At 43.6% G+C, this 15,768-nt stretch overlaps 1 pseudogene; it reads left to right on the top strand.

Annotated features, from left to right (window-relative positions):
• The window catches only part of LOC138212028 (F-box/WD repeat-containing protein 7-like), a 35,348-nt pseudogene that overhangs the window by 6,910 nt on the left and 12,670 nt on the right, over nucleotides 1-15,768 (top strand).

Raw genomic sequence — 15,768 nt, 5'->3', positions numbered from 1 at the left:
GTGCCTGATACCACTGGATCACCCATTAGAGGCCTTGTGTGGTCCAGGCCATGAGGGGGCGGGACCTGCACCATTTTAGGAAAATGGTCTTCATTGGTGTGTCTGATTGGTGTATATTCTGATCCTGTCCTGTATTGATCACCTACTACAAGAATATACATCAAGCATTATATACCCATACAGTAACCATGTAAATAAATAGATCGGCTACATACAGGAAGGTGTTTCTATTACATCTGTCCAATTTATTACTATTAATAATGTTTCATATTGATCCTTTGTGTCTTCTCAGGATGCTTCTGTATTGGTGTGCTGATTGAGGACTTCACAAGGAAACGGCAGCGAAGAAGTGATGGAGGAGGCACTCCGAGAAAGGAGAGAGGAGGAAGAGGAGGAGAGGTTACACGAACAGGAAGAGGGAGGAGGAGAGGAGGACACATCTCTGAAACCTAAATCAAACAGGGAAGTAGAAGATGAGGAGGAGGACGAGGTCAGAGTTGCCATAGTCACTATCGAGGACGAGTCCTGTCTGTCTGAGCCCTTCGGTGCCGCCCACCTGGAACCGGCCAATCAGATCGCACACACAGATGGAGATGGAGGCGATGAAAAGGAGAAAGGAGGCGCGGAGGAAGAAGAGGAGAAGGACACAGAAGTGATGTCACCGTCGGCTCACCTGCAACACCAGGTAGGACCAACCCAGAAATAACACAAACATACCAATAACCCAGTGAAGGATGTAATAGTATATTTAATGTGTGTCCTGTACACACAGTTCACCATTACTAAATAATATTAACTGTAGTCTAATGGGAACGGTGGAGAATAACAATTATACAAAGGACAGGAAGTGAAAGAAAAACCCACCTGGTGTCTCCCGACCTGAGGCGCCTTCTTTGGTCTTACACAGTGAAGCTCCGCCCCTCTGTGATGTCATCAGAACACTTCACCCGGCTCGTCACTTCTTCGCCAGAGACTTTCTGAAACATTTACAGAGTTTAAATCTGATGTTGTCTGTGATCTTTGGAGCCTCAGTGCTTTATAAACAGCAATGATTCTGTGGTGGAAATCACTGCATGGGCTCAGGAACACTCGGCTGGAAGGCGGCATGTTGAACATTTTGTGTTCTTCAAAACTTTGACCCAAAAATCTGATGTTTCTCTGCTCCAGTTTTAAAATCACTAATGTTCAGGTACCAGCGGTCACGTTAACGTGAGGAACTCAGTGATGATGATGAAGAGACGACTCTGAATACTTCCTGATGGAGGTCGTTGCTTGCTGCTGCTCCGTGTGCAGCACTGAGCTGTCAGTCTCTAAACTTTTGTCCAATCTCGTACTTCTGAAATCTGCCATAAGATGGCGCCAGTCTACTCTTTTATCTCCTCACTGAATGAAACAACCACAACACGGGCTCAGTAAACTCAAGTGGAGCCTTTCTATGTTGGCCGACTGTAGCTGAACACTAACGATGGATGTTCCTGATGCTTGTTCATTGTAGAAGGATGTTGGTTTTTTACCCATTTTATTTGTTTTTTATGATTTAAAAAAAAAAAGAAAACTCCTTATCACTTAAAAACCATGCTCGAAAACAAAATTCAAATTCAGAGTACAAAAATAACATACAGTCCAAATATTTTAAGTTTGTGGAACAAAAACAAGTTAAAATGTTGTTCCTTGTTCATTTTGTCTAAACCCCAAAGATCTTCAAATTGCTGTGACGGAAAATGAATGCGGGAATTATTTATTCATAATTTAATCATTAAATTACGAAGAAATAGTATTTACTACTAAAATTGCAATATATTAGCTCAAACTAACTTTCTGGAAACATCAGAAATGAGTTTTCAGAAAAAATTAAAGGCGCTTCCGTCCAAATGTCCTCACTACCGAGGTCTAAAGCTGAAATTAGTCGTCACAGAAGACATAGGACACACAGTAGGTGTGTGGAGGAACGTGCAGCGGTCAACATTCCTCAGATTCCCCTCACAACTGCGGGATCATGGGAGATGAAGTCTGTTCCCATGGGAACCCAAACATGGGCTACCATGCAGTTCTCCGTCTGACCACTTGGGGCCACATGGTGGTCTTCATTCGGCTGGAGGCAGATTTTCTTGAAGATCAGATTTGGTGATGGACGACTGGATTTTTTTTGCTTGTCTCTCTATCTTTGTGAGGACATTTGGGCTCATTTTTGGGGTTCAGACTCGGTTTTAGGGTTCAATTTATACTCAGATTTAGTTCCGGGTTTTGACAGTTAGTTGTGATGGTCAATAAGCAAAGAGATGCGTTAATGTCAGCGAGCGTCCTCACAAAGATAGAAGCTCTGAAATGTGTGTGTCAGGCCGACAGACAGGGGAAAAAAACTAGGGCACTAATCTGGTGAACGGTCAGTAATCTTTGAGCATTTTTTCCAGATTACTACACGTACAGTAGATTAAACACACACACACACACACACACACACACACAGGAATTATATTAATGCAGTTTAATACTCAGTTTAGAGGCTTTATCTTTATTTTATTTGTTAAACAGGTTTAGTTTGTCGACCGGTTTGAGAAGTCATTTTAAAAGCTCCACACACACTGATCATGCAAGCGTCAGATGACCGGTGTGAATAGAGACACATTAGAGCTGCTGTGGCATGTCTGGTATGTACACACACACACACACACACACACACACTTCCTTTCATTCCCTCTTACAAGGTCCTAAACGAGGTGTTTTGTTTGACTTTCTGGAGGTTGAGGATGAAAGCAACCGTGTGATAATAATCTTGTTTTTAGGTATTGTTCTGTTTCACATGGATCCAGCGGTGGTTGTCGGGTCACCCACCGTGACCCGACGGGTTTTATAGCCGAACATCTAAAGGAAATTATTTTCAGAAGGACCAAAAATGCAGAGCAGAAGGAGGGAATTTATCCAACGACACCATCACGACTTGTGGAAAACATTTACTGACTTGATACTTTTTTTTCAATGGGAGTCTATTGGAGGTTTTGGAGCCTGCCCCTAGTGGCCCTCAGTGGTATTCACACTTTGACGATCTTTTAAAGACAGTTTATAGATCCTTCTTTTCTTTATTATGTGAATACACACCTTAACACACCCTCAGTACCCGCTGTGTGTGTGTGTGTGTGTGTAGTTTGTGTGTGTGTGTGTGTGTGTGTGAGGTCACATTCCAGCGCCGGGCAGAATTCCAGCACTTCACACACACCACACACACACACAAACTACACACACACACACACACACAAACTACACACACACACACACACACACAAACTACACACACACACAAACTACACACACACAAACTACACACACACACACACCACACACACACACAAACTACACACACCACCCACACACACACACAAACTACACACACACAAACACACACACACACACACACACTCCTCGAGCCGCGGCAGCATTCCTGGAGTCTTCTGCTCGTCAGCGGGACGGAGGCTTGAACCTGCGACCTTCTGGTTACGTTGCAGGTTTCTTTGCGGCGAGTCGACTCCGCTACCGAAACGTGATCACGTCCTCAACCATCCGCTGTTCCTGAACGATCAGCGAAACGTTTATAACGGGGCCGGTATCTCTCGGACCTCGACGGGATCGTCGTCCTCTTTTTATCTCGTCGAACGTTCGCGTCGCCAGCGGTCACGTTAACGCGTGAAACTCGAGAAATGACCTGAATTTAATCAAAGTATTTTATATTGAGGAGGATTTATATCAAAGATGTTCTGTAATTCAGTCACATTCAGATTCCACACGTTAACGTGAACGTTTGTGATTTCACCCGCGGACCTCAAAACTTGGAGCTTTTGAGTCAAATCCTGAACGTCTCGTTCCCATGAGGTCATTTCCACCACCGAGTCGTGGCTGTTTTTGTGAAGCTCCGCCCCCTCTTGAAACGTTGAACGCCACTCAGAAACGCGCCGCCCGGCTCGTCGCTTCATCACCGCAGACTTTCTGAAGAATTTCAAGGGTCTCTGATGAACCCAAAATCTGATGTTTCAAACAAACCAGTTGAGCTAAAAACAACAACAAAACAACAACAAAACAACAACAACCTTGTTCTTTTCTCATATTTTTTTTTTGATCGCTCTTTGCCTTCTTCTCTGACTTTCACCGTCACCCTGGCAACCAGACAGAGCTGCATCCCGATTGGTGGGGCAGTGTGTGTGTGTGTGTGTGTGTGTGTGTGTGTGTGTGTGTGTGTGTAGGAACAGGTGCTCTGCTGTCCCGTCTCCTCCATGTTTTTACAGTGTGTAAGGCGACACCTGAAGGATGCCAGTAAAACATCAGTCTTGTTCCCCCCCCCACACCCCCCCCCCCCACACACACACTCTGTTTGTCTTCCTCCGAGTTCCCACAGTCATCCTCTCCTACCCTACCCTCCTTTCCTTCCTTCCTTCCTTTCCTTCCTTCCTTCCTTTCCTTCCTTCCTTCCTTCCTTTCCTCCCTTTCTTCCTTCCTTTCCTCCCTTTCTTCCTTTCACACTTCCTCTTCCATCAACCTGTAAACATCGAGCTGTCCATTCAAATTTTGCTAAAAATTTCTAGAAAGTCGATTGAAGAAAACGTGAATCGATGCACGCTGTCATCCAGATGATTAAAGGTCCGACCTCGGTCTCCTCAGTGCTGTAAATTCAGATTTTTTTTTTTCTTTTTTTGTCTCTTCATTCATTTAAGTCACATTGTCGCACGATTGTAAATATTAATGTAAATTCAAGCAAACTTAGATTCTTTCAAAATTCCTGCAATTTGTTTCCCAAAACAAAGTCGTGAACACGAACTCTGCTGAAAGTCTCACGGCATAAAGTCGCCTTTCAAAACAAAACTCACTTCATTTGTCATCTACAATCTGCAAGGCTTCTATAAAGATACGCAGCTTTTAGGAAGCTTTTCTAACTTTGTGCTTCGTGGTTGTCAAAGTTCAATTGATGAATTAAATAAATAAGTAAATAAAAAAATTGCTGGTTGAGATACTTCCCTCCTGTCTTCACCTTCTCCTTCCATCTTTGCGTCCTGATTGCCGACACTGTTGAGTCTGGATCTCTCCCCTGAGTACGATTGGAGCTCACACACACACACACACACACACACACACACACACACACACACACACACACAACACACACACAGATTCTCATTAAAATATACATGAGCACTAAGTCCCTTACATCCCTGCAACACTGCCTGCATTCATTATTGATGAACACACACACACACACACACACACACACACACACACACACTCTTCTCTGCAGCTGTATTGTTTGTTTTCTTGATAAAACAGCTGTTGTTTGCTGCATTGCACCTCTCTAATGTGTCCTACTGGAAACTCTCACAGTTCTTGGGGTTAAAACGTTAGCGCCTAAAAAATAATGTAGAAAACATTTATGTTTATATCCGATGTATTTGTCTATTTTTTAGGAGCAGATGCTTCATTGAGCGTTAACGTCACAAGCTTTTATCAGCTTACCGACTTTCCTACCGTGGCCAACAACTTTTTTTTTTTTTTTAATAATTCAAGACATTTTTTTTGGATGGCTGAAAATAGTCGGACTCACTTCGTGAAGTCAGTTTATTTATGTAGCACGTATAAAAACACGACATACGTTGACTAGGAGGCTGCACACCTTCAGATATAAACACATCATCGAAGCAAAATAAGCAATAAAAACAACTAAAAGGCCGAAATCAAAACCCAAAGTTATATGAGCAGTTATTAATACTGTAAAAAAAAAATCTAATTCAAATTTAGTGTTGTTTTTTTTTTAGCAGGCTTTGAGGCTGCTGACCTCTGAAGTTCCTGCTGTTGGTTGTTTTATTATTGATGCTAAAGAAATGAACTCACTGTAAATGAAAGTGAGTCTGTTTCTACTGGACTCTACTCGGTGCATTCAGGCTGAGAGACAGAGATGAAACATCATCTGCTGAAAATCAATCCTTCACACATTCCTCTGATCCGCTCTCCCTCTCTCTCTTTATTGATCCTTCACACACTTGTAGGATAATCCAGTTCACACACACACACACACACACACACACACACACACACACACACACACCCCCACCCCCATACATACATACAGGCCACATCTGCCTCAGTCTTTGAAGTGTGTGTGTCTTTGAAGTGGTTTTCTCTGTTTCCAGTGCCTGACACTGGTTAGCTCGGAGGATAAAACACGCACATGTACGTTTGTTTTGACAATTGTCTTCAGCCTCACTTTTTTTTTTGCAGTATTTCTTTTTTTTAATTTGCAACATTTCCATGGAGGTTTTTTTTTTTTTACCTGCAAATTGAAAAAGTGGTTGATGGAAATTCACCCTGTGTTTGCAGCGTTTAAATATTAATGGCTGAATTTTTTAAAAGCAGAAACGATCTCTGCCCAAAGGAGACATTTCTGCAAAATACCTCCGTCCTGATTAAAATGCACAGACTGAATATAAAAGAGTTCGTAGCTTCCAGGTCTGAAAAATGGTTCCGATGCAGAAGCTGGCTCCTCCCCCAGCTCATCTAAATATGGTCACTTCCTGCTCTTTTTTTGGGGGCCAAAAGTCCTGTTTAAATTTTCAATTGCCGTGTAAACAAACAAAAAAACTAACTTTTGCCACATCATCATTAAATACTAAATTATAGTGATTTGTCTTTGTGGCCATTTACAAGTGAAGCTTTTTGAACGGGAGTCCATTGGAGCCAGCCCCTACTGGCCCTCGGCGGTATTGCAGTTTAAAGCACTTCTGCATTGGTTTTGACTTTTCCGACCTGGAAGCTGCGTCCACTTTCATTCACGGTCTGAGATCACAATCGACTCCGGCTTCGCACACTCGGAAGTCCTCGAGCGTGGGAAACCATCGGTTTCAATACAGAACGAACACACACACACACACACAAGTTTCAGGTTTTACAAGACCATCAGAGGGAGCGACTCTGCGGGGCTGCATACCAGAGTGGGGAGGGGAGGTGGTGGTGGGGGGGGGGGGGGGGTGAACCGGGTGGAGGATGATCGGCTTCACCCACACAATTGGAAATTTGTGTCGCACTGATTTGCAGATGTGCTGTATTTATTTCCTTTGTTTGTGGACCGACTTCATGCCGTTTCACATTTATTCAATTACGTCCCTTTTTCTTTTTTTTTTTAATGCGTTTTAACTTCTAAAGTTAATCTGCAACACATCCGGCAGGTTTTCACTGAATTCTGTGAACAAAGGAGAGAAAAGAAAAGAAAGATGTAAATTGGAAACATGAAAGTGGGAGATGTTTAATTCAGATTTATGACAATGTGGAAACTGAGAGGGAGGAGGAAGAGGAGGGAGGAGAGGGGGGAAGAGGAGGAGGAGGAAGAGGAAGGAGGGAGTTAGGACCAGACATGAAGCAAAGAAAAGTAGGAAGTGTTTCGACAGGAGGAACTAAAAAATAATTGAAAGCAGAAGAAGAGAGACGGACAGGAAGGATGAAGAGAGGAAGGGATGCTGTCAGGAGGTAGAAGTGGTGAAGGAACCCCGAGGCATTCTGGGATTGATTGGTAAAGTGATCTGATGACAAACAGAGAGAGAGAGAGAGTCACAGGTCAAAGGTCATCAAGGGTCCTGATGATTAAGCAGAGGGGGAGGAGGTGTTGCCAGGGGGCGGGGTCAGAGCAGGTCAGGTGATTGACAGCTGGTCTAACTTCTCTCTTCCTACCTCGGTTGTCGGGCGTATCGGATTCACAAGGTCCCGGTTCGATTCCATCTAGTTTCTATATTTTCGCTGTCGTCTCTTAAAAGGAACCTTTTTACCCTCTTCTGTTTTTTAAATAAAGAAAGGTTGCTGAACACTGCCGACATTTAAACTTCATTATTTTGGCCAAATATGGTCGAATACAGGCGAAAATATTTCCTAATGAGTCGCTGAACACAGCCCTGCAAAGTCCATTTAAAATGATCATTTAATTACAGGTATACACGTTTTATTCTTTAGTTTGTCGTTCTTATCTCTCTCTTACTCTTACTTTAGATTTTTTTTGTTAGCGCTATCGTCTGGTGTGCATTGGTCTGGAAGTTATTATCAATTAGTTTTTAATTTGATCTTTGTTTGTGAGACCTGATAAACAACAAAACAGCACTCGTCTGTTCGGAGGTCGAATCTTTAAACGTTTCATAACGTAAACATGAAGCGTCCAGGTGATCCGGATCGGAGGGCTGTGACCAGAGGTTTGACCTCATCATCCCCTGTGTGTGTGTGTGTGTGTGTGTGTGTGTGTGTGTGTGTGTGTGTGTGTGTGTGTGTGTCAGCTGTGAGAAAGCTGCGACCTCTGACGACCTCTGACGACCTCTGACGACCCCCCTGCTGTGTTTGCGTCCTCCTTTCCTGGTTTTCCAGGACGGCGACGCAGTTTCAGTCGGTCGGTTCTCGACTTTCAGTTTTGAATTTAGAATTGAATTCAGAAGTTCAGACTCTGTTCACGTTGAAGCAGCTCGGAGGTATTTTAATCTGCTGGTTTAGAGATAATTCATCTTCAGTAAAGATTGTTTTTACACATTTTAGTCGTAAGGATCTTAAATACAACGCTGAGTTCAACCGTGTCATGTTGTGCTCAGACTTTGAGTAAAAATCAAAATCATCTTTACAGTTTCACTGCAAATGCAATAATTATTCTACGTCACACACACACCCCTCTCCACGCGCTCCACCCCTCCCTCCACCCTCCACCCACGAGGCACACAGGCATGTCCCTGCTTGTTCCTGGAGGAGGACAAGCGACGCAGGGGGGGAGAGGGGGAGGGAGGGAGAGAGAGAGAGGGAGGGAGAGAGAGGGGGGAGGGAGGGAGAGAGAGAGAGAGGGGGGGAGGGAGGGAGGGAGAGAGAGAGGGAGGGAGAGAGAGAGAGGGGAGAGAGAGGGGGGGGGAGGGAGGGAGAGAGAGAGAGAGAGAGGGAGGGAGAGAGAGAGAGGGGAGAGAGAGAGCGCGAGCGCGGGTCAGTCGGTCCTCTCCTCCCGGAGCTGCAGCAGCACGAGCCGCCGCTTCCACCCGAAACCCACCGATCGATACTCGCCATCGACACCGATTCACCGGATGGATCTTTGACGTCACGCCGTCAATTTGTCGGATCCTGCCGTCATTTGGATTTCAGGATTTATTCAGCTTGTTTGTAATATTTGTCACATCTTGCAGCGGGAGGGTCGTACCCGCCTACCGGGGGGGCAGCCATGGGTTTCTACGGCACCTTGAAGCTCATCTTCTACAAAGTGAGTATCGATTATTGATCGATCGGCGGCTGCGGTCCGGTCTGCGGTCCGTCTGCGGTCCGGTCTGCGGCTCTCTTCATGTCACCGAGAGCTGCGGTGCGGAAATTGAAGGTTGTCAGGGCTCGTGCGCCGCCGGGATGACGAGGCGTTTCTCTGCCTGACAGCGGAATGCCTCGGTAGCGCGTGCGTGTGTCGGTGTGCGTGTTTGTGTGTGTGTGTGTGTGTGTGTGTGTGTGTGTGTGTGTGTGTGTGTGGACCACTGCGGAACCGGGAGAGACGGGAGACAACTCCTTTCATGTCCTCTCTCTGTCTCTCCGTCCTTCCTCCATCCTCCTCCTCCTCCCTCTGATTCCATAATTGATTATTGATCACATCTTGAGCCTCAGCAGTTAAAACACTTGAAAAGGTGCAATAGTTTGCATGTTTTTTTAATCTCGGTCCAATATGGTTTATTACGGTTGAAAATCGATTTAGATTAAATTCGATCGATCTCGACTGAATATTCAAGACTTGATGATCGTTATTGTGTCAAAACTACAAGATTCAAACCCTGAAAAAGTGACAGGTTTGCGTCCCTACACTGAAAATACAAATAAAGGAGGGGCACTGAACAGGGCAGCCATGCAAACTGCGTTATATTGGTCAAATATGGACCATCACTGGTGAAAGAAATCCATTTTATCTTAATATCTGAAGCGTGATCTTCATTAAAACCATGAAAAAGGGACATTTTTGTTTCCCTACACTGTAAAACTAACGAACAGATGGGTGCTGAACAGCACAGCCATGTGAACTTCATATTATCTAGAAAAAAAAAGATGGTTTATTACAGGTGAAGAATTCATGACAATTTATTTTGATCAATCTTAACTTGTTATCTGTGGCTTGATGAACATTAATGCTTCAAACTACAAGACTAAAACCTTTCCTTGACATTTTGCACCCTAAAAAAGGGATATCGCGTTACAGCTTCTAGATATTGCAGCGATTTGGGTAAAAAAAAATCTATAAGAATTAACCGGATTGATGCTCAGCTGCTTCTTAAACTTTTACAGCTGCAAACTGAAAGTGAAAAACCTTGAAAAGGAAAATGTTTTCTCTTTCTTTTACCGTGAGGATGACGATAAAGGAGGGTTGCTGAACAGTACAGCCATTTAAACTTCATTATTTTGGTCAAATATGGTTTTAATACAGGTGAAAAAAAATTATGGAATTAATTCAAATCCATCTTAACTGAAAGAAAACATTAAAAAGATATTTTTGATTCCCTACAATGTGAAAATACAACCAGATGGTTGCTGAACAGCACAGCCATGAAGTCCATTTAAAGTTACATATGGATTTTTACAGGTGAAAAATAAAATAAAATTAGTTTTAAACTTAGTGTCCGATGCCTGCTCATCTTTATAGCTTCGCTGTAAACTTTTATTATTGGACTATGTGCTTTTTTATTTTTATAAATGAATATAATACAGTGCTGGATTATCATCATACCTTCAAACTACAGTATTAAAACCTTAGAAAATAGAGATATGACCAAGCACGGACGCTGTAATCTGCACTGTTGGAACCAGGGAAGCTCCAAAGATTAAAACATTAAAAAAAAACAGACAAGACTTTTGTATTTAGTGTTTGTTTGTGTTTTTGGCTTCAAACAAGAAGAACACGAGACACTTTGTAAAAAAATAAATAAATACAGATTTTAGAGGAAGTAGTTTGTGAGGTCAGAGGTCACCGTCGACTGATTACCATTAAAACCATTATTTAAGCTCCATGTGGACCGCTGAGGGTTTTTTCTGCTTTTAACAGTAAACACATTCTTTTTGCTTCTTCACCCCCGAGTGAAGGTTTTTTTTTGTTTTGTTTTTTTAAGCTTTTAATCAAATCCAAACGGAGACGCGACATCTGCTATTAAAAAGCCAGCGAGTCCAAAAATGAAAAGCAGATTAAGAGTTTATGTCGGTCGCATGAAAAAAAACTAAAATAAAAACCTCTCGACTTCACCGACAGGCGGAAAACATCTCCAGCAGCGTCGTCTTGTGTTTTATTTTGCACGCTCAGGAAGATGCCAAGAGGAAGAAGGACACACACACACACACACACACACACACACACACACACACACACACACACACTGTCCTCTGTGTGTGTGTGTGTGTGTGTGTGTGTGTGTGTGTGTGTGTGTGTGTGTGTTGCAGGCTGTTAGCGCGTGCTGCTCTATTTTCGACCGGTGACATTCCTCCAATTTTCTGCATTCCTGCGTTCATTCACTGAAAGCGACACACGGAGGAAAGACGGCGACGGACGGCCGGTTCGGACGGCCGGTCGCTGCGTTTGTGTTCCCGAACATCGGAGGTGTTTTCGGCGTCGAGGCCGCCGTTACATCTGTTTGGCTTTTTCTTTCTTTCTTGTTTTGTATCATGTTTTTGCCTCCGACCGCGGAGACGTCCCACAAAAAAACCCACAAACATTTACAGGAACTGTTCTTGCATTTCCTCGGCCGGGCCGGTATCACGTGTCCCGATAAACAACCGAGATGATTGCGAACGGGATCCAGACGTGGCAACTGTGATGGCGCCAGTTGATCAGCTGACCTTCCTGAGGTTTCTTCCATTTTATTTCCCATCAACCCTCTGAACCTCTGAACCTCTGAGCTTCTCGGTGCGCCGAACTTTCCACCCTCGTAGTGACCTCCTCAAATGTCGCCATGTTTATTGTTTAAATCGAGCAAATCCAGATGTTTAGTTCAATTCAATCGTATTAATGTCGCGCCAAATCACAAAACAGCTTATTTCATGGCACTTTAACACATTCCAGTCATTTACAGCAGAACTTTACAGCATCATGACGAGAAACCCAACACTTCAACACTTCAACAATCCAACAATCCAGCACTTCAACAATCCAGCACTTCAACACTTCAACAATCCAACAATCCAACACTTCAACAATCCAGCACTTCAACACTTCAACACTTCAACAATCCAACAATCCAGCACTTCAACAATCCAGCACTTCAACACTTCAACACTTCAACAATCCAACAATCCAACACTTCAACAATCCAACAACCCAACACTTCAACACTTCAACAACCCAACAATCCAACACTTCAACAATCCAGCACTTCAACAATCCAACACTTCAACAATCCAACACTTCAACACTTCAACAATCCAACAATCCAACACTTCAACAATCCAACAATCCAACAACCCAACACTTCAACAATCCAACAATCCAACAATCCAACAACCCAACACTTCAACACTTCAACAACCCAACAACCCAACACTCCAACAATCCAACAATCCAACACTTCAACAATCCAACACTTCAACAATCCAACACTTCAACAATCCAACAACCCAACACTTCAACAATCCAACAACCCAACAACCCAACAATCCAACAATCCAACAATCCAACACTTCAACAATCCAACAATCCAACAACCCAACACTTCAACACTTCAACAATCCAACAATCCAACAATCCAACAACCCAACACTTCAACACTTCAACACTTCAACAACCCAACAACCCAACACTCCAACAATCCAACAATCCAACACTTCAACAATCCAACACTTCAACAATCCAACACTTCAACAATCCAACAACCCAACACTTCAACAACCCAACAACCCAACACTCCAACACTCCAACAATCCAACACTTCAACAATCCAACACTTCAACAATCCAACACTTCAACAATCCAACAACCCAACACTTCAACAATCCAACAACCCAACAATCCAACACTTCAACAATCCAACACTTCAACAATCCAACAACCCAACACTTCAACAATCCAACAACCCAACAACCCAACACTTCAACACTTCAACACTCCAACAATCCAACAATCCAACAACCCAACACTTCAACACTTCAACAACCCAACACTCCAACAACCCAACACTCCAACACTTCAACAATCCAACACTTCAACAATCCAACACTTCAACAATCCAACACTTCAACAATCCAACACTTCAACAATCCAACACTCCAACAATTCAACACTTCAACAATCCAACACTTCAACACTTCAACAATCCAACACTTCAACAATCCAACACTCCAACAACCCAACACTTCAACACTTCAACAATCCAACAACCCAACACTTCACTTCAACAATTCAACAATCCAACACTTCAACAATCCAACACTTCAACACTTCAACACTTCAACAACCCAACACTTCAACAATCCAACACTTCAACACTTCAACAATCCAACAATCCAACACTTCAACACTCCAACAATCCAACACTTCAACAATCCAACACTTCAACAATCCAACACTTCAACACTTCAACAATCCAACAATCCAACACTTCAACAATCCAACACTTCAACAATCCAACACTCCAACAATCCAACACTCCAACAACCCAACACTTCAACACTTCAACAACCCAACAACCCAACACTCCAACAATCCAACACTTCAACAATCCAACACTTCAACAATCCAACACTCCAACACTTCAACAACCCAACACTTCAACAATTCAACAATCCAACACTCCAACAATTCAACACTTCAACAATCCAACACTTCAACACTTCAACAACCCAACAATTCAACAATCCAACACTCCAACAATTCAACAATTCAACAACCCAACACTTCAACACTTCAACACTTCAACAATCCAACAATCCAACACTTCAACAATCCAACACTTCAACAATCCAACACTTCAACACTTCAACAATCCAACACTTCAACACTTCAACAACCCAACACTTCACTTCAACACTTCAACAATCCAACACTTCAACACTTCAACAATCCAACAATCCAACACTTCAACAATTCAACAACCCAACACTTCAACACTTCAACAATCCAACAACCCAACACTTCACTTCAACAATCCAACACTTCAACAATTGAACAATCCAACACTTCAACAATCCAACACTTCAACACTTCAACACTTCAACAATCCAACACTTCAACACTTCAACAATCCAACAATTCAACAATCCAACACTTCAACAATCCAACAATCCAACACTTCAACAATCCAACAATCCAACACTTCAACACTTCAACAATCCAACACTTCAACACTTCAACAATCCAACACTTCAACACTTCAACAATCCAACAATTCAACAACCCAACAACCCAACACTTCAACAATCCAACACTTCCCAGATAAGCCAGGAGGAAAAAAACCTCCTCTTTAAGGGAAGAAAAACTCTTTTAACAGGAAGAAACCTCCGACAGAACCAGACTCATTTATTGATGTTATTCCTTAATTTAACAGGATTAAAGTTGGTAACCAACCACAGAGTTCGGCGTGGTTCGTTTTCTCTTCTGTCTCATTAAGAAACAAGATTTATTAATTCCTTTGATTTTCCGTTCGACACCAAACTGTGGCTGCTTCGTTTCAGCCGGATCCTGTCGAGGGAGGAGGTGTCCGGACCGCCCCGGTACCCCTCTTTGAAAAGGTCCCCATTTAAACCCGGAGCAACGAGTCCTCTCGTGGAACCAGTCGTGTTTTCAGTGTTAGCGTCTCGAAACGTTTGTCTTCCCGTCTCTAAACGTTTGTCTTCCCGTCTCTAAACGTTTGTCTTCCCGTCTCTAAACGTTTGTCTTCCCGTCTCTCTGCCTTCAGATGAAGAGGAAGTTGGATCACGGTCCAGACGGCCGGCCGTTCCCTTCGGGGAAGAAGCACTGCAAAGGCAACGGCTACATCAGGTAACTCCACCCGTGACCTCGTGACCCCGACCAAAGCCTCCGTCACGGTCGTCTTTTTGAGTCGACATGTTTGCAGCACCTTTATTTGTCTTTGACGACGGTAACGAAGTCCAGATTCGGCAGTCAAAGTGCCTTTCAAGTGTTTGGCGACACAACAAGTCTGGAACGAACCAGTCGACTGGAAATGTGTCAAAACCGTCTGAATTTCTGTTCTGAAATACTGAACAGGTGTGAAACAACCACGACGAGCTTCCTGTAACTTCTTTTCTCTCCGCAGCCCCTCCAGTCTGGTTCAGGCCACGCCCACCACGTTCGGCGACCTGCGGCTGGCCAACGGGCATTCGGCTCAGCGGCGGCGCGTCACCTCCGGCCCGCCTCCCTCCGGCCTGCAGGACTGGCTTCATACCTTCCAGGTGAGCGCGTACGGACGCGTCTCCTCGTCATTAAGGCGGTTGGTGAGCTAACCGCTAACATGCTAGCCCAGCTGGGAACATATCGCAAAACAGCTGGCTAGCTAGCAGGCGCTCACGGGACCGTACGTTTACTGTTGTTCACGCAAAAGGACACAACGGCTGGAAATAGTCTCGTTTGTCAACAACGCAGCTCGTAGCTACGATAGCTCTCTCCGTTTTGGACTCGGTTCCTTATCGTGGCTAATTGTCAGGGGTCAAAGGTCACAAAAGTTGGACCCGACGCGTGAATCCACCGGGATGAACCAATATTACCTTTTTAAAATGCTGCTGCGGTTTTAATTTAAATTTATAATTAAAATTCTAATTTAATACCATTAATGCTTAATT

The sequence above is a fragment of the Embiotoca jacksoni genome, unplaced genomic scaffold (assembly GCF_022577435.1).
Source record: "Embiotoca jacksoni isolate LCO1_2020_lvr unplaced genomic scaffold, fEmbJac1.0.p SCAF_51, whole genome shotgun sequence".
NCBI lineage: Eukaryota > Metazoa > Chordata > Actinopteri > Embiotocidae > Embiotoca > Embiotoca jacksoni.
This window is presented reverse-complemented; position numbering and strand designations above follow the sequence as displayed.